This window comes from Canis lupus, chromosome 14, assembly GCF_048164855.1.
Source record: "Canis lupus baileyi chromosome 14, mCanLup2.hap1, whole genome shotgun sequence".
NCBI classification, from domain to species: domain Eukaryota; kingdom Metazoa; phylum Chordata; class Mammalia; order Carnivora; family Canidae; genus Canis; species Canis lupus.
In genome coordinates this window covers 54,313,673-54,334,671 of record NC_132851.1, presented here as the reverse complement: position 1 = coordinate 54,334,671, position 20,999 = coordinate 54,313,673, and the positions used below count along the sequence as shown (strand labels likewise).

The 20,999-nt window shown below is 33.7% G+C and overlaps 1 long non-coding RNA gene across 8 annotated transcripts in view; it reads right to left on the bottom strand.

Moving 5' to 3' along the window:
* LOC140604132 (uncharacterized) overlaps window positions 1-20,999 on the bottom strand; it is a 237,973-nt gene that overhangs the window by 116,737 nt on the left and 100,237 nt on the right. For all 8 annotated transcript variants that reach the window (XR_012007159.1, XR_012007154.1, XR_012007158.1 and 5 more), the window contains exon 3: window positions 7,941-8,051. This is a non-coding gene — a long non-coding RNA (uncharacterized lncRNA). The remainder of the gene's footprint in view (window positions 1-7,940; window positions 8,052-20,999) is intronic.

The following is a 20,999-nucleotide window of genomic DNA, read 5'->3' as shown; positions in this document are numbered from 1 at the left end:
AGGGCTGCATGGAAGAGCACTTTCAGAAGACTTGTGGAAGTGAGCTGAAGAGGCATATCTTAAAGTAAAAGGAAATAAACTGAGGCAAATAGAATACACTGAAAATGAAATTTTCCTATATGGTTAACCAAATGGGTTTGGGGTTTTTGTTAGAAGACAGAGAAGTTATTACTATCCCTTGAGGCTTATATTCCATATACATTATATTAATATAAACTATAATCAAGGGAGTCTTTCTATTTTTGTTTTTTTTCTAATAATTTCCTCTGAAAAATGGGTAAAATCAAATGCCATTTTAAAATTTTCTAATTGTTTTTCTATACTGTTGAAATTAACTCACTTTTGATCTTTTGCCATGATGTATTCATACTACAACATCTCTGAGTTCTCTAGGAAGGTTTTCTTAGTCTTATATTAATTCTGCGGTCTTTGTTATCAAATCTGCCTCTTAGCTGGGAGACATAGTATTGAAATACAACTTACGTATTAATTATTATGTTTACTTGTGACACAACCAAGTGTAGACCTCTGTGAAAAAGTTTTTCTTGCTCACTGGTCTCCAAACATCAACGGAGTAATAGAACTAGTATTTTTCAAAGTAATCCCTATGGTTTGGTCATTATGACAACCTGGGCTAAACCAACTTTTCCTGTCCTAGAATCTGATAAAGTCATTTGAGCTACTTAGCAGTGATTCATAATACACTAAATAATTCCACATCGGGGTTTGTCTATGTTTCAATATGTGATTTAACACAGATGAATACCAATCCAGCCTCTTGTCCCCCTCCAGTTACAGTTACTATTTCCACTTTTAGGTCTGAAACATTCAGTTATCTATTCTGGTCCTCTTTTAAAAGTTTTTGAAGGCTCATGATCTTATAAATGTCCAAAAGAGAATTTTAAAATTGCCTGCATATTGAAGTTTAAGTTAGATCAGATGACACTGAGGAACTTCATGTTTTATTTTTAGGCATCTCTGTATTTTTCTGTAGACATAATATTAGAAAAATGTTTTTTTTTGAGATATTATGTATCATGACCATGTCTCTTAAAATCTTTAATGTTTAAAACTTTTCTAATGTTCTCAGTTGGGTGAGAGAGACTGTGAGAGACTGGATACACAAACAATGGCCAGATTATATATTAAAATAGGCCTCTGACCCACAGTCTGTAGTAACCAGCTCAGTAAATCAACTCATTGTTACAGTCACCAATACATGAAACCATCCTATTATTTATAAGCCAAACTTGTAGAAAGCTAGGCCACTATCTCTAGACAATATTCCACAAAGCCAAACAATAGCCCCTGTAGCAGTTGGCCCCAAATAGCCAGGACTTGATTAATAGTTGATAGCTTCCCTAATAAGTGTCCTGCTTCCAACTTTGTTTCAACCAGCAAAAGCTAACTATGCACCCCTACCCAAATACACATGATACCTCCCTTCTCATAAGCCTGCCAATACCCATGTCATCAGGACACACCTGAAGCCTTCTACTTTTTTTTTTTCCCCTCATAAAGTTTTCCTGCTCATAATCCTGTCTTTGAGTTTCTGTCAAAATGCAAGTGACAGCCTGATTCCCTTGCTAGAGCAAGCTCTGAATAAAAAGCCTTTGCCTGTAGTCATTTGGTTCTTTTTTTCTTTTCTCTTTCTATACTTGCTTAGCCTCCATAAAGTGAGTTTGCTTTAATACCTTTGATGTGAACATTTTTATCTGTTAGGATCTATGCCAGGCACAAAGTTATGACAATAAACTAGAGAAGTGAAGTTCATACCTTACCCAACACCTAAATGGTAAAGAAAATAAGCAAACAAATAGAAAATATTAATATTATGGGTTGACTTTGAAGACAAAGACATAAATTGTTATTGTAATACAGAGTGATCTTCAGGAATGAGACTATGTAGCTAAAAAAGACTAGTATATATATATGTCTTTAATAAAAATATTTAAAAAGATATTTAATTAGCACCAATTACCTCCTTTATCTTTTACTTTTAAATTTATTTACTAAAGGGTCTTTTTTTCATTACTGTGGCTTTATAGTATTTGCAATATGCACATGCCTTCAGATTTCCTATTCTGATATTTATTGAGCGGAGCATTTTTTCCCCTTTGAATTAATGAGATTAGACACTTCCTTGAGTATTTTATCAATGTTTCCTCTTAGATTCTCATGTTTTTGACATTCTGTATGGGTTAAAAGGAAGATTTTTTTTTTTTTTTTTTTTTTTGTAATTTGGACTTGATAATTAGTATTCTCCAACTGTCTTACATTTAAATAAGGTCATTTAATTTTAATTTATAAAACATTCTTTGAAAAATTTTGAGCATGCTATTGAACAAAAAAATTCCTTCTTCTTCTTTTGGGGCTAAGACGGGGTATCTGCTATCCAGTATTGTTAGCTGCTTAATTCTTTTTGAAATTTGATTACTATTCAATAGTGTTAAACTATTGCTCCTCAAAGTCTGTACTTCAAAAAAAATGAACTATACCTAAAACTATATCTAACATAATTATGCCAAATTCATAAACTTATTTTTGATCAGGTTGATTCATAATGAACTGCAGAAAAGTCTAGTATTTGTTCTTCACAGATGACTATCCCAATTATGCCTTTTTTTTTCATTCTCTTTTTAGTAGCTGGACAAATAAGTTGTCTCAACTGGTTCATCATGTGACATTTTTAGTGATTAGAAATCCTTCTTTCTAATTTAACTTATCTTTGATAATAGACTATTGTCCATACTTGATTATTTGTGGTTAAAATTTGGGGATGTGCAAAGTGTCTTGACAAGAAAGAAGAACATATGAGTAACTGCAATTGAGAGAGCTAAGGTTGGTTTATAAACACATAGCTGGTTGTGAATTTTAAGTGGCATTTTATGAGAGAGAAAACAAGGTTAGCAAATTCTTCCAAAAATGTAATTTCCAGATAGCCACTGAGTATTTAGTTATAAAACATATGAATATATCAGAACACACACACATTTTAGATTAATTAAAGAGTGGTAAAGCCTACACAAAAAATAAGGAAAATCACTTAGAGGAAAAGAACTAATCACAGACAGCACTCTAAATAGATACCAGTGATGAACTCCCAGTAATTTTGGAGAATATCTTTAAAACCAGATAACATAATGCATCCAAAGACTAAGTTTTTTTGGGTGTGATTGTAGACAAGCTATCTTCACTTTCAGGATGAGAATCTAGCTAGAAAACCCTCCTAAAACCAATATAAAGTCAAGATTCTAAAAATGCTACAGTCTGAGAAAAAAACCAAGATAGTCAGAAGAAAGTTCCCCAGTAGAAGCATAACCATCTTGTACTCAGCTTTGAACGGTGCTGACAGTGGTAAAAGGTGAAAAAGACAAAACAATAATAGCAACAACAGCAATAGCAACAAAACCCTTGTGTGATTTTTCCAAAGCCACTAGCTTATCTTCACTTGGGTTTGGGATCTAAGTACCCACTAGTTATATATCCTCCTCACCCGTTCACTGGAAAACAATAGCAACAACAATGTGAAAGGACCATTTTTAAATTATAGTGCACACTTTTTAGGCAAATCCTCAGTACCATGGAAAAACAACTGCTAGAGAAGTCAGTCTCAATCCAGGTTGGCTGGTACCTCTCTGTGGGAAGCCCCCAGAATTGAAATTATTCATTTAACTACAATGAACAAAAATCACATAACACAAAAATGACAAGGCACATTTAATAAGAGTAATAAAAATCAGCATATTTTCAGGGAAAAAAAAGATAAAAAGACCAGAATTACAAAAAAATTCAGATGAAGATGTTCATATTACCCAATCTTTATTATTATCCAAACTTTAAAAAAATGTTTTGAATGTTTTGTTTCTTAAATTCCACATATGAGTGAAATCATACAGTATTTGTCTTTCTCAGTGACTTATTTTGCTTAGCATAATAATCTCTAGCTCCATCTACCTTGTTGTAAATGGCAAGATTTTTTTTTTAAGATTTTATTTATTTATTCATGAGAGACACAGAGAGAGAGGAGAGAAAGAGAGAGAGGCAGACACACAGGCAGAGGGAGAAGCAGGCTCCACACAGGGAGCCTGATGTGGGACTTGATCCCGGGACTCCAGGATCACAACCTGAGCCAAAGGCAGATGCTTTAACTGCTGAGTGACCCAGGCATCCCACAAATCGCAAGATTTCTATCTCACCTCTTCTGTATCCTTTTGTTGAGGTGGGAGAAAGAATGGGTTAAATAGGTGACGGGAATTAAGAAGTGCACTCGTAGTGATGAGCACTAAGTGATGTATGGAAGTGTTGAATCATTATCAGGACGCCTGAAATGAATATTTTGTTTTATGTTAACTAACTGGAATTTAAATAAAAATTTTAAAAATCTTCTCTATGTTTAAAGGAATAAAAGTTGGATTTTAATCAATGAAAAAGAAGCAATAATATACTAAAATACTCTAAAATATTTGAAAAAGAACATGTAGAACTTCTAAACATGAGACAATAGGAAGCACAGGATTGAGTTCCTTTTAAGAGGGGGAACAGAGAAAATGCGCTTCATATTTACTTCATATTCCTACTAATAACAAATTTAAAAATACAGAATGGGACACAGTGGACACAATAAAGAGCAACTGGTGAAAAACTAGTGGAACAGGAACAGAATATGAGGTACCAATGTTCTTAAAACTTGACAGTCAAGGGATCAGAGGAAGTGGATGCAGGGAAAAGTCCTCAGAAGTCTGCACAGGAATTTCACCAAGGTAGTGGCTCACTGTTAACCTATGTGTAGGGCAAAACTCTGCAAGGCCTGGAAAAGAGCAGGTGCCATGAAACTAGTAGCTGAAAAAAGACTTTGGAGATGATTTCACTGTGCCAGAGAGATGCTGGTGTTCTTGTCTGGCAATAGTTTTAAAACTGGTGCATAACTTGATAATTTAGTTGAGATACCAGAAATATTTTATTTTAGGATATAGGGCCATGCCCTGGGAATAAAGGAAACATTCTAAAATGAAAGGCAAAACTGAACATTTCTGCATTAATGAAGTCCAGTTAAGCCTTGATGGGATCCTGGTGATATGCCAGAAATGTAACTGACCGCCTGAACAAAAGACAACATTTTTTTTGGAAGAAGATAACATAATCCAGAACCACTGCAATAAATCATTTGAAGTATCTAGCATAATATAAAAAAGAACAAATTATATGTGTGAAGCAATAGAAAAGTATAATGCATAAAAAGGAAACAAAAAATAGAAACATCAACAAATGACCCAAATTTTGCAATTACCAGTTAAGTACATTAAAATAATATATTAAAGGATTTCATGTAAGGATGGGCAGAAATGGTAAAGAGAGAAATGCAGGGAAGAAATGGATTCTCTAAAAGAAAAGCAAATATAGAAATGGAAATTTCTATATCTGAAATTAAGAATTCATTGGAAGCATTTAACAGCACACTGGAAAAGAGAAACAAAAAACAGGGAAGTAAAACAAAGAAACAAAAAACATTAAGAGGATAAGGTCCAAAAAAATTTCTAAATCAAGATCCAAAGAAATAATAGAATATGAGAAAAGTAAGAGCAAAAGAAATAATAGATGTTTTTACAAAATTGTTAACACAAGTGTTCACAACTAAAAATTTTATAGTCACATTGTAAAACTTCTGGAAAACTTGAAAAATAATCAGAAATAAGAAACAAAGAAAAATTATTCAGATGAAAGTTGATTCCCCAAGGTTATCAATGGTATTCAGATAATAATCCGAATACTGTAGAAAATAGAAAGTCTCAGGCAACTACAATTGTGTATCAAGTAAAGCCACATTTAAAAAAATGGATGTAAGCAAAATTAATAATTTACAAACAATAGAACCTTGGTATGGAAAATACCTCAAGAATTTACTCTGACAAGCAACTGACTCCAGAAACATTTAAGAGAAAAAGAAGAGAAAAGAAATAATATACTAGTAAATGTGTAGGTATTTCTAAACAAGCATTTAGTGTACAAAAAGATCACTTGAATAATGTCTAATTTTTGTGGTTTAAAAATATATCAAATTCTGGAAATGCTAGTAGGTAAGTGGAGTGAGGGAAATGTGACTGACATATGATCCTTTACATATTGAGCAGAAAGCAAACTTACAAGTTAAGGGAACTGTAAAACTAACAGTTCAGGTTAACATTTCAATGGTAACTATTTAAATAGAAATAAAATGTTTATTTTCCGTATGGTAAAAAAAAGGAATTAAGGGTCAGAATGTGAAAAAGTAAATCAGTTTGAAACTGTGCAGTAACTGCAAAAACACCCAGAGATACAGCATGTCAGATAGAAATCACAAAATACGATGAATATAAGTAATGACCATAGTAGTCACCATAAATATAAATGGATTTAACTCTCAATTTTAAAGACAGAAATTAAAAGACTGGGGAGCACAGACCCACCCTGTCCAAGTATATGTTATTAGCAAGAGATATAATAAAGCCTAAAAGTAGAAAAAGGCTTAAAATAAAAACATAGAAAAATGTACCAGAAAAAGTTAATTATTAATTGTGCTTTAATATCTGTTTTATTTAATATTTATATTACCGTCCAGATTCCAAGACAAAAAACAATAGAAATTAGTATGTGTTCATATCATGGGAAAAGTTTTAATTCACTGGAAGGATATAGCTATTAGACTTTTTATGAACCTAATAAGGAAGTTTCAAATTAAAGTAAGTATCAGAAAATTGCAATAAGAAAGCGGAAAATCTATCATCATATTGGAACACTTTGATATATATCCCAGTAATTTAATGAGCAGCAATATATTTATTAAAGATACAGAAGATGTAAAAAATTAACATATGTGATCCAATTGATATACAGACTCTTCAGTCAACTATTAGGGAATGCATATTTTCCTTAAGCATGTGCAAATCAGTTATGAAATTGAGCATAAATCATGCATTAAAATATGAGCCAACAAATCCCAAAGAACAGATTTTTATACAGATTCAAGTATTTTTACCAAAATGCAATTGTTAGAAATCAAAAACCACAAAAAGAATAAAAAATAAACTTTCATAAATCTACATATCATATACTTTTCTAAATAAAATCTGAGTCCAGATGGAATCAAAATGGAAATTAAGCTACTATAATGAAAAAACTGCTTATCAAACTTGTGAGATGCTCATAAAGTAGTGGTTAGAGGGAAATTTGCCACCTAAGTAAGGTGCATATATTCAATAAGAAGAAATACTAAACAAATATACTAAGAATATGCCCTAAGCATTTTGAAAACGGGCAAAATGCCCTAAGCATTTTGTATACCATACAGAGATAATAGGAAAATAAAGTAGTTTAAATTAATGACATAGAAAATCAAAATATAATAAGATTTTAAAACTCACAAAGTGTGGTTCTTAGAAAAGACTAATAAAATTGATAAAACTTGTAGTTTAATCAAGAAAAGATATAGTGCAAATAAAAATATTAGAATACAAAAAGATAGAACTTTAATAACTGTAGCCATTAAAATATTAAAAATAAACTTAGACAAATTGTATACTTTCCTAGAAAAAAGTAAATTATCAAGTCTGACTCAAGAAAAATAATTCCAAATAGCTCCTATAATCACAATCATTAATTTAGAATTTTCTCACAAAGGAAATACAGATAGTTTTGAATGTGTATTACACTCTGTCCGACAATCAAGACAGTTCTAATCTTTTACAAACTCATCAAGAGGGAGTAGAGAAAGAGGAAATTCAAATTCTTTAATTCTAGCATAAATTTAATTCGCAAACCAGATGGAAAAGAAGTCCCAAATCTTAGTGATTGGAACAATAAAGATTTATTCTCTATTTTGTGGGTCAACAATCTCAGAGTTTGCTTACCTGCTAGGTTTTGGCTGGGAGTGTCCCTCAAGGCTGAAGTCACCTGAGACTTACCTGGAAGACTATCCATTTACAAATTCAGTCAAGTGGTTGTTGCAGGCAGAGACGACATTCTTTCTTGCTGCATGGCTCCCTTCATAGGGCTGTTCACAACGTAGCAGCTCCCTTCTCCCAAAAAGAGGTACCCGAGAGGGAAGTGTCCAGAACAGTAACCAAGAGGAAAGTCACAATACTTTTAGACACTACCGTTGAAGTGGTATCCCATTCCTTTTGCAGTCTTTTATTCATTGAAAGTGAGTAACTATGCCTACTCTACAAAGCAAAGGGTTACACAGGCATGTGAATACTGGCAGGCCAGGATTCATAGGAAATTATTTTAAAGGCTGCCCACCATACCACATAAAGAATGTGAGGTCCCATAAGTTCATAAACAGAGATGCAAAAATCCTTAATGAAATAATTGTAACTAGATTGCATCAGTGTGTTAAACTAATACATCCTAATGAAACTGGGATTGTCCACTAATATAAAAGTAGTTTAAGTAACATTAGAATAAAAATATGGACTACTTTGTAATGTATTGTATTAACAGTATAAAAGTGGAAACAATGATTAATTGAATAGATGTGGGGAAAAAAAACCAATGATAAAATATAACATCCACTAATAAGAAAAAGCAAATTAGATGAAGAGGGAACTTTCAAATCTCATAAACAATGTCAGTTCAGAGATTTACAGCAAACATTATATTCAGTGGGGAAGTAAAAGAATCACCTATAAAATAAACCTATAAAATTAAGAAAGAGACAAAGATAGCCATTTTCATGGTATTTATTCAGTAATTTCCTGGAAGACTTAGAGAACTCAGAAAGGAAAATAGCTAAAGAATATAAAGACAGCAATATAAGAAAAAATTAATATGGCAATATTATATGATTGTCCATATATACCTAAACTACTGACAGATTTTAGGTAAAAGTTCATTTTGTTGAATGTTAGGTAAATATAAATCTTGTATTTTTACACCAGAAATAACTAGCTAATATAATTAAAAATAAGATACTTACAACAAATAGAATACCACAAATATATAGGAATTATTTTTTAAAAAATATATATATGAGCCCTTAGCAAAAGTGTAGCTCTGATAAAAATTATAGAAAATTATCTGCATATAGGGACTGGTATTGCATACAAAAATAGAGCAACAAGAAAATAAGATTTTCTAGTAGAAGTTACAACAGATAATATATGAACATTTTCCTTTCTGTCTTCATTTATCTATTATTTCATAATATTAATATTTAGCAGTATTGCTTAGTAAAATATATTTTTTTCATGTGGATAAAGTTTTTAAAAACCTATTCAGTCGAAGAGAAAAATCTGAGACATTTCAGTGAAAAACAATAACTGTTTTGACCGAATGTTTACTTAAAATATAATAATAATAAAACATTTAAAAAACTATGTTAGTTACAAATTTCTGAAGGGTCAAATCTTGTGCTACAAAACATCATTTGAGGACATTATTGCAACCCAGTGGCATTTAGGCTAAATTAAAATAATGCAGGTCACTTCCGTCTTGGTATTCAATTGCCATGCAAGTTTGTTCTTTTGTATGACAACTAAAAAAAATAGAAAAAAAATTTGGATTTAATATTTTCCTACTCCGTACAACTAAAAAAGTCAATCACTTGTTCTGAAATAGGTTCCATATTTTGTGTTCTCTACTTTTCTTGTTGCCCTTGCTACATAGCCTATACTATGTTGTCACAGAGAAAAGCAAAAAAAGGCAGTGATGTTCTGTGAACTGAAATGGAAGAGATTTACACTGTTATTTGTTTGGAAGTGTGTGAACAAAATGATTTAGCTCTAAGGATTTGTGCAGAGATGTGTAACAGATTGACCTCACTTTGAAGGTGACAATTCAAGTTACTACAAAAAAAAAAAAAAAAAAAAAGAAGAAAGTATAGTTTTAGAGTCATGATTACATTATATAGGAAATTAATTAATGGGATTAAATAAGGGATTAAATCTCTGAATCGATACTCTCTAAATTTTGATTCTTCCTTTTCTTTTTTTCTCTGTATGGATTTTTAAAACAACTTTATAAGTGAAAGATGGCAGTAATGTTCAAGCACAGATCTTAATGTATGTTAATGAAGCAGAAATGAGGATCTTCTCATGGACTCAGACATCTCTATAGAGGATTTTCTTGCAGGGGATTAATTCCAGTTATGTTCTCTTCACTTTGATAATAAATTAAGATTATATTATACTTCTCTTTGATTTTCCTTGCCATATTAAGATAATTATTATGATGCTAATTAGCAAATTGTGTGTTTGTTCACCAATTTATTTTGATTTTTTTTAAGTACAGGAAGAAATTAAGAGACATATGACATAATCACCATAATAGCGTAGCAAGCAGAAGAAAATGGATGAATGAATATGTATCTAGTTAAAATTATTTGGAAGGCAATTCTTTATTTTTTGAAGTAGAGGGTAATGATTTACCTATTCTTGGTGGAAAGTTCTATTAAAATGGGCAATACAGTAAACTCATCTGAAATTTGAAACTGAATTGACAATTACTATGACAAAGGTGAATTATTTTTTATTCTATGAAGGGTTTTTCTTGCATTGTTGACTCATTGACAATGAGGTTTGTTTGTGCTGACATTCCAGAAATTTCTAGCCTCGTTGCATGCAGAATGTGTCTGCACAAATTATTTATTCAAGTAGATTAGCCAAGTACGATATTAGTGGGTTTTTTTTAAAGATTATATTTATTTATTTGAGAGAGAGAGAGAGCAGAGAGAGGCCGAGGGAGAAAGAGAAGGGGGCTCCCAGCCGAGCCTGGAGCCCAATGTGGGGCTTGATCCCAGGACTGCAGGATCCATACCCGAGCTGAAGGCAGATGCTTTTACTGACTGAGCAACCCAGGTGCCCCACTATGTTAGTGTTTATGTACAAGAATAAAGCCATTAAAACTTCTTTAAAAGAAGATTTTGCTTATTTCACTAAGATTAAATTTGAAGAACAATGAAATTATATTCTTAACCTCTTTTCATGCCTACAAAGATACCTGGCATGTGCTACACATGCAGTTACTAAAAATAAATAAATACATAAATGAACAAATGTCATCCAAGATCCATAAGTGGTTCTTCCTGTTTTTATTTATTTGCTGTGACATTAGCAGACCCATGTTTCATGTTGGTGGTGTGACAATCTTAGATTGGCGTTGGGGTAGAATGTGCTGAAAGGGAAGCAGAATCTCCAGGTGACCAGTCACACATTATAATGGGATAGCATAAAATGACACACAGAAATAAAACAAGGGTATTGGCAACCTGTCTGGCACATCATGTGCCAATTTTTTTTCCCTTTAGGAAGTCTCTTTTTAGTGACTGTGCAGTCCAGTTGGTACTGGAGTTTGATTTGTGGCTGATGAAGGCAGCTCACGTCCGAGTGCCAACACAATCACCTGGAAGGGAAGGATATCTGTTATCATTTAGATCCATAACAAAATCTGATGTTTACACAAAGACCCTTGGCACAGGAGCACCAAGCCTTGAAGCCAAGCAACCTCTGCCATTAAATGGCTTAAAAGAGGAAGAAAAAATGGGATGATTTTATTCTTTGGTTTGGTTTGATCAAGCTGTGAATAGATAGTAATTGATACTTCTAAAGCATAAATGGCCTCATAGCTAGGGTTGAATTTAGGTTTTTGTTGTTGATATCAATTCTCCTGAGGAATTAGTCTTTAAAAATCATTTTCTTTTTTTTCTTTTTTCCTTTCATATAGTAAGAGATTCTGGGCCTGGTCTCACAAACCCTCTTGTTTGGGTCTCCTCCATGAAAGACCCACACATGACTTATAACTCACATAAAGTCTGAATGGTTTTTTTTTGGGAAAAAGATTACTGAGTGTTAAGAGTTGTCCGAATCTTTTTTCTGGGAAACCTTAAGATTTTAGAGCTAGACCACTGCAAATGGAATTCCCATGGTTTTGTCAACATAGTTTTATTAACCTCTAGACTGGCTTGAAGAATGACCCTGCAAAATTCATGACCACCTGGAACCTGTTAAGGGGGTCTTATATGGAAATATAAATATTTGTTCTTAACAAATAATCAAGTTAAGATTAGTTTAGGCCCTAAATATGATTCATGTCCTTAGAAGAAGAAGGAAATCTGGACAGAGACGCTGACTGACACATGGAGGGAAAAGGCCATGTGAACATGGAGACACAGCTTGGAAAACCAAAAATTGCTGACAATCAACAGATGCTGCGAGAAGCAAAGGAGGAATTCTCCTCTGGAGTCCAGAGGGAGCATGGTCTTGCTGATATTTGATTTTACACTTCTAGCCTCCAGAACTGTAACACAGAGAATTTTGTTGTCTTAAGTCTTTATGTTTGTTGTAGGAAATAAATATAGGTTTGGGTACTGGGAAATTAGGTGCTACTGTAACAATTACCTGAAAATGTGCAAGTGGCTATACTCAGCTCAGAGATATTTTTCCTTTGCACAAAGAAAAAATGTTCTCTCGAAGGTTATGGGTAGAGACTGGAAATGTTTGGAAGCACATTATTATAAAACCTAAACCATCTCGAAGGGACTGTTGGCAGAAACATGGGAATTAATGGTAATTCTGGTGATGACTCAAAGAAATGAACATGCTGCACAAAAGCTCCTACCATATTGTCATAACCAGAATGTTGCTAGAAACATGAACATTATTGGTGTTTCAGGGGAGATCTTTGATGGAAATGAGGAACATGCTATTAGAAACTGAAGTATAGGCTTTCTTTTGCCATAAAGCCGCAGAAAAATTATTATTTTTTGATGTTCAATACAAGGTAAAACTTATGAGTGATTAACTTGGATATTTAGTTGAGAATATTTCTAAGCCGGGTATGGGAGGTACAACCTGATTTCTCCTTGATGCTTAGGTACATTGTGAGAGGAAAGAGATAAATTGAGCAATGAAGTGTTAAGTATAAAGGAACCAGTACTTGATTATTTGGAAAATTCTAAGCCTATGCAGATAGCATGCGTTGGAATCAAGGCCAAGGATGTAGTTGAACAACTAATTACTAAGGTAATGGACATGTGATTAGGCATGTGACTTCTAGATCCAACAACCTTCTCAGCAGAAGCCAGATAGAGATGAAGTTATTTAGAATGGTTCTGTGGAGAACCCTGCTGCCTAATGGCATAGAGCCCCTCAACACTAACAGAAGACAAACAAGGTTTTTGAGAATTTTATAGCAGCAGAAATACTGCAAGCTTAGACTGAAAGGGACAGAGGTGGGATGCACGTTTGTTGTTTTAAGCCACTGATTTTGTTTGATTTATTACAGCAGCCCAAGGAAACTAATATAACTTCTAAAAGAAAAAAAAAATTCCATTGAACAGTTTTATACCTAGGGAAGGATATGATCTATAATGATCTATAATTTATGATATGATCTATAATGGAGGGGAGACGGCCAAGATTAGCTACATGGCCTCTCTGTCTTTTGAAAAGTATCTCTAGTGTCTTACACATTGAGACCAAGCAGAAAGGGTATGTATGTATCTATCTATATCCATATTGATTACAATCATTACATCCATATCTATGTACCCATGCTTATAATTATGTCTACATTTATCTCTCTCCATAAAAGAATAAATAATGTCATAGAAAAAGAAGAAAACAATCAAGAGAACAAAATATAAAGGAACTATAGAGGAAGATATAAACCAACAACCAAAGAGTTCAACAATACTCTATAAATCACAGGCGTAGTGGATTGACAATTTATATGCCTTTGGGTGCTATATGGGCAAATTAATTTGTGCAATGCTTATATATTAAACATATGAAGCTATTTTTCATTTATACAAAGAAATGTGTTTTCCCACAATTTTCTTAAAACTGTTATTTCAAAATGCTTTTTAGTTCCATCAAAATAAATTTTCCCACTTTTGACTGAGACAGTGGTATAACTAAAGGGTCTTTGTACCAACTACTTAACTCTACCAATGCGGAGTAAAAGCAGCCATAGACAACACATGAAAAAACAAACGTGGTTGTATTTTATTCATAGAAAAAAAAAAAGCAGCAAGCTGGATTTGACTCATGGACCCTAGTTTACAAATCTCTGATCTAGAGGACAGCAAAATTAATGCTTTTGTTCTCTATCAGAAAGATTGAAAGTCATCTATGTGATATGGTATCTGCCATTAAACTCCAATTCTAGACTACACATATGTGGATTATGGTATTGTCCACTTTACTAGATAAGCTTCAGACCTTCTCAACCCTGATCTTTTTTACACACTGCTGACCAAATGTATAATTCTGAAATTTTCTTTCTTTTAAAAAATATTTATTTATTTATTCATGAGAGACACAGAGAGAGGCAGAGACACAGGCAGAGGGAGAATCAGGCTCCATGCAGGGAGCCTGACATGGGACTCGATCCCTGGTCTCCAAGATCACGACCTGGGCTGAAGATGGTGCTAAACTGCTGAACCACCTGGGGTGCCCAATTCTGAACATTTTCATTTCCTGTAAAAACATCTGCGTAGGATTTCCCACTAATAACAGAAAGAAGTTCAAACTTCTGCCTCCTGGCCTCCAGACTTCTTTAAAATTCTCTCTCCTTATGCCCTTTAATATAGTTTGTTAAACTAAAATAGACCCTTTATGCAGTCCCCTTCTCTTTGGTTATTCTTTTCCTTCTAATTTGAATTGTCCATATTCACAGTGGCTGAAATGTCACTTTTCCTTTTTTCCTCTCTCTTTAGATATCTCTCCTGTTAGAACTCCCATAACATTGATTTCATTCATACTTTCTTATGGCATTTCATTATTATGTTCTGCTTGTATTCTTTGTATAACACATTATCTTTTTTTTTATCATAAGATTTTTGAAGATAGGACTAGTGTTTGACTCGGTCTTTGACTCATCTTAACTTGTTTCCAAAGAGTCTCTCACTATGTGCCAAATATTTTTGCTTTGAATTAATGTACATGGGAAAACTGTGACATAGCTTTACTTAGAGGAGTGGAAGTCTATATTATTTTATTTATAGATTTACTCTGAATCATCCTGTTTTTCACAGAGCTTAAATCATTCTTCTTGAGGTCCTTTTTTCTTGCTCCAGCTATTTTACATATATGTAATACATATATATATATATATATGTACACATATGTGTATTCTTTTATGTTCTTTAAAAGATATTTGATTAAGTATGAGGATTCTTAAGGAAGAATTTATCTGTTTAGGAAAAAGTGAGGGCATATTCAAGAACCAGAATGCTAAACACAGCATTAGCTTTTATCTTGACTCCTTTATTTACTTGCTGGCTGACCATGAAAGAATTCCTCAAATTCTTAATTTCAGACATTTAGTCTGTAAAAAGGAAATAATAAAAATAGCCACGTCATAGAGTTTCTGTTAGGACTAAGGGTTTAGCACAGATGAGCCATATTGTTGGCACTTCAATTAATTTTTGAGGATTAGTATCATTAATCAATATAAGTGTTAGCCTTATATATAAAGAATGTTACATATAGTGTTGGGTTTGTATGCTCATCATTTGTCTCACTGTAATAGTTTTCACTTTTCAAACAACTCAAGCTAGATTTTCATTTCTATTGATTTCTATGCTCTGTGGCAACAGCTGTTAACATACTCCAGTAGTGCAACAGAAGCAAATAGCACATATGGTTCCTATGTGGTGTCGAGGACAGCTACTTCTAATTATGCTAATATGTACAGAAGCTATAGTTAACTGAGCAAGTTAAGCATAACACAAGTTGTAATAAGTCAGCATTACTATTTATATTGAGTAAAGTCATTTACACCAGAATGTAAGAAATATTTAAGAAATGAGAAATGATCAGAATCTATTTTCAACATAGAAACACCATAAATTTTCAGGTTTTGTGTGTATGTGTCTCTTTTCCTTTTAAAGTAAAACAGTATGATATGCTTCTCTGGCTACATCTTTTCGTAAATTGAAGAAAAAGTTACTAAATTCATATTTAACAGATTAGAGTTATCTTACTTCATAAATATAAATCATCACTAAATAAAACATCATGGGCCACAGCAATAAAAATACAGTAAATGCTTAAGATCTGGAAAATTATTCCATTTTCCTGCTATACTTAGGCATTTAATAATTCTTTTTTTTAAAGCGAATAACACACACTTTCCATTCCAGATGTGAATCCTTTCAGAATTGGATTTTGATAGTTCAGTTAGTTTCTGGGTTATGAAGCCACTGCCTCTGTGGGAACTTAGTTTTGGAAGCTATAACATATGGTAAATCCACTAGTTGCTAATATAATCCACTAAACTATATTCTCAAAACCTGGAACATACTTACTCATGTAATATTTGAATATTTTAGTACTAGCTTAATATGTAGAAGCTTAATTATAAATCATATTCTTTACCATATCAAAGTAGAAGCTCCTCTAAACACAATATAGATATTTTGTAGATTATTCTCACCAAGAAGCAAAATTTAAATATTCAAGTTTTTAAAATACCATATGATTTCACTCATAAGTGAAATTTAAGGAACAAACAGATGAACACAGAAGAAGGAAAAAAAGAGAGAGAGAGAAGCAAACCATAAGAGACTCTTAAGGATAGAGAACAAACTGAAGGTTGAGGAGAAGAAGTGGGTGGGGGATGGGCTAGATGGGTGATGGATATTAAAGAGGGCACTTGTGATGAGCACTGGATGTTATAGGTAAGTGATGAATCACTAAATTCTATACCTGAAACCAATTTTACCATATATATTAACTAACTAGAATTTAAATAAAACATTGAATTCTAAATAAATAAATAAATAGAATTTATTGCTCCTAAGCCAGCCAGGCAACAGATGCTGCTGTTATAATGCCTCAGGGTCTTCGTTGGAGAAATATCTGGTTGAACACAAGGGCAAGACAGTAAATGACACAGTGAAATTGTAGGTCAAGCACCCTGAAGCTAGGTAGTATTCCAAAATTGAAGAGGTAGTGGCCTTTGTATTCCAACATCCAAAGGAACCATGTTAAATGATTGCAGGAGTGTGTTATGGACTGGTGTCAAATATACATGTAGTAGCCTTCCTAAAGTCTGTAGTCTTATGAGTCTAGAGACCTCATGTCAAAAATAAATGCCTTCTGTTTCAGATATATTTTCTTTCAAGCCAGTAGAATGAAAAGCCACCTGATTATCTCTGTCATAAGTGGCTAGCCACTTAAATGGTTCTCAATATTTTTTAGTCAACTGGAAGGTCTGAATATCCTGCAGATTAAGTATCCAGTCTTGCAGAATCCTTACCACTTTTGTCACTTTCAGCTAGATTTTGTATTCTAGTGATCCTGATGAAACTCAATAAATGGAAGCTCAAAACAAGCGTGGAATAACTTGTGTGTGTATATAAATATATAAAGATGCAGGGAAAAAAAACACAAGATGTTACTCAGTAAAAATATTTGTGATTAATGTGAAAGAATCTATGGAAATTTAGCAAGATGTTTCAATTTGATATTAAAAATACATTGATGGGCGTCTGGCCGTCTCAGTCTGTATAGCATGTGATTCCCAATCTCAGAGTCATGAGTTCAAGCTCCACATTGGGCATAGACCTTCATAAGAAAAAAAAAAAGAAAAGAAAGAAAGAAAGAAAGAAAGAAGAAAGAAAGAAAGAAAGAAAGAAAGAAAGAAAGAAAGAAAGAAAGAAAGAAAGAAAAGAAAAATAAAAAAGGAAAAGACAATGTATAAAATAAGCCTACTTAAGGCATCATGTACTAAAGTAAAGATAATCATTCACCTTTACCTAAGAATCTCAGTGAATCGGAAACAGTTGGGGACATAAGCATTTGTGCTGCAGTATTGTTTGTTATAACTAAGATTTGAGTATTTATTCACATTGATAGAGAAAGAGGGAGCAGAGAGAGACCATGCAAGAGAGGGTGGAGAGAATTGTGCACAGAAGAAAAATATCTTTATAATCTAGACCAAAAGAATTATGACTGTCTTACAATAGTCACACTGATAGTACGTAAGAGAAGAGAAGTGCTTAGAGATCAGTTATGACAGGTTACAGAGAGCCACACCTTTCATGGGTTTCAGTTTCCTCGCTTGCTTAGCCAAATCTATTAAACAATTTGAGCTTTGCTTTGTTAAGCTATAAAACTAGAATAATTTTAACTACCTCAAAGAATTATGATGAGAATTCAATGAAATAATAAATACTGGCTGTTCTGGTATAATTTTTAAAATATTTTTTTTTATTTATCTGGCAGAGAGAGGGGGAGCGATTGGGGGGGGGGGTAGAGGGAGAGAGAGAAGCTGACTCCCCGCTGAGCAGGAAGCCTGACATGGGACTGGATCCAAGGACCCCTGGATCATGACCTGAGCCGAAGGCAGATGCTTAACTGACTGCGCCACCCAGGCACCCTGTTGTGGTATAATTAACAGAGTAGGTGGCATAGAATAGATGCTGTTTAATGCTGGTGTGTCTTTTTTTTTTTTTTTTTGGCTAGCTTATATAATAATCCTACCGTTAATGTAGCAGACCTGTGAATTGTCTTTTCAGAATGCTTCTTCCTATATGTCTGGTCATCAGCTGAATGAAACCTCAGTCTCTTTCACAGAATAGTGGCAGAAAGTCAGTGCTCTCATCATGGAATGTTACCACTTAAAGATGCATTTTTTTTATTTATAATGTCATTTTATGAGGTTAATCTTATGCTGATAATGTATACAAGTCTTCTGGACTTCTAATTTTTGTCTCCTCTTCAATTGGTTGTTTTTAAAAAAGTTACATGTGGGTCATGCTTATCATTGTGAAAATATATTTTAAAAATGTGTCCTACATCTTAGCAATGGGTGGATCTTGCATGATATTGCTCTGGACTTTCTTCCCAGTTGACCTGAATATTATTCCTTTTACATAGAGATTCAAACCTCACCATAATGAAGCTCATGGATTTCATCTGTGTATAAGATTATCACGAGACTTTGTTACTGTCCTGTTGAAATTTTGAAATACGCTATGTCTATGGTCCACTTGACCTGTCATCCTAAAGCATGAATCAATAAGGGACTTGATGTCAGTCTAGCATGTCTCATGCCAAAGCCATGACTTTCCAAATACTTCACAGGCTCTTCTTTAAATAATCCATTTGAAGATTGTATCTGGTTCCGGGTTCACTGGTCTGTATTTTTTCATCATTTTTGCCCTTTCAAAAATGGAAATACCATTACCCCATATATTTTCTTCCACAACTTTCCAGCTCGTTCACAGTTACTCAAAAATTACTACCAATGCTTTTACAATCTTACTACAACTTTTCTCAGTTGCCTGGTAGGATTGTTTCTATGGCTGAAGATTGAATTCACTGAAGAATATAATAAGTATTTTGTTTTACTATGTCCTCAATCATCTTTAGCTTCTGTTCAGATTATACATTAATCATACCTTTCCTAGGCTGAAATTCTGCTTTTGACAGAGGCAAGGGAAGTGAAATTCAGCTTTTATAACTCTCTCTGTCTGCTAAATTTACTATTTCAAGCTGCGAATATATCCTTTCTTTGTTCTTCTTACTTTAGTGTAATTAGCAACTTCTCACCACCCCCTCCCTTTTTCTACCTTATCATTTTTATAAGACTCAAGGCATTCTGGGTAGGCACACCTGACCCTGAATACATCACACTTCCCTTCACCAAGGAATCAATCTTTATGCATAAATAAAGGTGTTTGGCATCTAACTTTAACTATAATCTACGCTCACATACTTGTTGCCTGAAAGTTACTGGTGATGTTGGTTTCACTCTGTGTGGAAAAAAAAAATATTATTTAGACTTCTGTAAATATGTTTTGAACGGGTCATTCTAAAAGGACTTGTGCATTTACACTTTGGCATTTAGAGACTCCTCAGACAAACTGTTATGACAGTAAGCCTAAAAATAATTCTAAGAATTCTGAAAGTAAAAATAAATAACCCGTCTTAAATAGTGTTTCCTGGGAAACAGACACTGACATGGAGATTGGCCGACCCATGGTTTATTAGGGCTTACTTTCAGGATCAATGCCTATTATGGAGTGAGGGAAGAAAGACTGAAATTAGTGGAGGTTCTTAAGCTATGCAGGAAGCTCTGAATTTGAGAGGTCTTTATACTAAGCAAGGTGGTCCATATTTCTAACCTCTGCATTGACCTGAAACAAAAGAGGACTTCCCCTGATGAGATAACCTCAAACAAGACACTTGTATTTGGTCCAGGGCAGTTTTTGGATGATGAATGCCTAACTGTTAAGGGGTATCTGGAAAAAAAAAATAATGCCACATCTACCGCAATTCACTTCTCGCGCCACTAAGATCCATTTGCCTCATATAATAAATAGAGCCCATCTTTGAACAGATTCTCAGGAATTATGATGAGTCTTTAATTCCTGGGGAAACTTATAGGAAAAAGGTTAATGGAACAAACTATAAGCAGTTGTCTTACTGCAGTTGGTCTTAGGATTGCGGCTGATACTTATCATCTCTCTCCTCTACTACTCATTTTAGAGTCTCCTTATCTTTGTTTAGAATCTGATGGTATAGGTGCCTTGCTTGGTAAGCCCTCATCCCTGCATTCTTATCATCATGCCTTTCTCGTGTTATATCTTTTATATTTGCTAATTTATGGTAAAATCTGGGCACGGGAATACCCACAGGTGCACCTATGGATGGCAAATGTATTTTTTCTTGGTCCCAGCATAATGGGAGCCTGCTTTCCCCTGACACTTCAGGTCACAGAGAATCAATTTCAACTCAGACCCCGCATCTAACGGTCCTGAAATGTCAGAGTATTCTCTACTCCCCACCCCTGCCCCGGGAACAGTTATGTGAATAAATAACTACAGGTCCCATTGGGGAAGGAATATAGAATTACTACCTTATATGTTTGCTGCAATGTTGCAGGGTCCTTGTTCTTAGAGAATCTTATCTCTCAGTGAGTGAAATCCAAGTCTGAAAATTGAATCAGGGTCTTTGGGGATCAGCTGCTCCAAGCAACTGGTTATTCAACTTGATTTCTTTTTATTTATAGAT